Source organism: Chinchilla lanigera, unplaced genomic scaffold, assembly GCF_000276665.1.
Source record: "Chinchilla lanigera isolate Chin_1 unplaced genomic scaffold, ChiLan1.0 scaffold00073, whole genome shotgun sequence".
Taxonomy (NCBI): domain Eukaryota; kingdom Metazoa; phylum Chordata; class Mammalia; order Rodentia; family Chinchillidae; genus Chinchilla; species Chinchilla lanigera.
The window spans coordinates 6738768-6740187 of NW_004955474.1; the positions used below are offsets into that span (position 1 = coordinate 6738768).

Consider the following 1420-nt stretch of genomic DNA (forward strand, 5'->3'; position numbering starts at 1 on the left):
CATGTCCTGTGTGTCCTCTGTGACCTCAGACTCTAAACATCAGTGTCCCGACACTCGGCAACTGGAGGATATCCCATTAAAGTCTAGGTTTGCAACTTCTCTGGAAATCTCGCGTAATGCTGGCCCGTAACTGGAGCAGAGCCCTCCCGTTCTCCAGGCCTGCAGTGCTCCGTGCATCACTGCTGAAACTTCAGGTCACTCACTCTTTACAATGGCCGTGCAGGAGCAGTGGTGCTTTCTGCAGCAAGGGCGAGTTAACGAGTGTCCCTTTGTGACATGTGGGAAATCAGTGAGCCTCCGATTCTTTGTCAGATTTTTCTAATGCAGGGTTTTCCTCCTTTCAGTAAAAATTAGAAAACAAGAGTAAGGACCGATCAGAACTGATACTCTTTCCCTTTGTTAGGAGACTTACACGGCCAGTTGGACGACTTAATGTTCGTATTCTGTAAGGTATGAGTGTTCGCGTCAAGTTCCTTTCTCTGAGGCTCAGTCTAGAAGTTCACAGCATGCAGTAAACAAATGCTTAAATAGAGCTAGAATCTTTATTATTTCTGGAAATACTGGCTTCTGTGCAGTAAATACATGGTATAAAAGCATTGTGTTTTACTCTAGTACATTTTTGTAATATACTGTTTAACAAATAAGAAATGCTAGCTTACTAAGGAGAAAGAAGCAGTCTTCAACAATTGATTTTTCTTTTTCTAGATAAAGAAGCTTGGTTATTATCAAAGCAACCAAAAGCTCTTTTCATATCTATGTTTTGCTATAAAATGCAGACCGTGGGACAAACACGAATATCATAATATATTCTTTTTTTTTTTTTGGTACAGGAAATTGAACGCAGGACCTCGTGCTTGCCAGGTAGGCACTTATGCCACTGAGCTAAATCCCCAGCATATTGTACTATTTTCATGTGATATATTCTAGATACACATGCTACACTTCCCAGTGTACTTTCTTGTTTAATCCTGAGGAACCTGTGACAGGAATTACTGTTGTTGTTAAAGTTTTCTGTGTCATTTGTGTGTTCAGTTTTCTTTTGTGTGTAGGCTGTGCTTGGTTTTTGTCTCCCCTCACAGAACCCAGGGGACAAGGAGAGGTGACTCTCCCCTGTCCTGCCCACTCTGCCTGACACCAGTGCTGCTTGCAAAGGATTCCATCAGGGACAGTGGCAGAGCTTGGAAGGAACACATCTGAATGCTGTCATCACGTCCTCGGGTCCTATCTTGTGCACCAGGTTAACTTGACAAATTCTGTTAAAACTCCACTGACACCGAGACACACAGCAGCTAAGTATTGATTCCTCAGTCTAATAACTCATCAAAAATAATATTGCAGCCTGGGCGTGATGGTGCATGCCTGTAATCCCAGCAGTCGGGAGGCTGAGGCAGGAGGATCATTGCGAGTTCAAGACCAGCCT

General features: G+C 43.4%; 1 long non-coding RNA gene across 1 annotated transcript; it reads left to right on the forward strand.

Moving 5' to 3' along the window:
• The first annotated feature begins 237 nt into the window (after positions 1–237).
• On the forward strand, positions 238–1340 carry LOC102003862. Its single transcript, XR_263599.2, has 3 exons — positions 238–450; positions 845–861; positions 1080–1340. It is a non-coding gene; the product is annotated as an uncharacterized LOC102003862 (long non-coding RNA).
• The last annotated feature ends 80 nt before the right edge of the window (positions 1341–1420 follow it).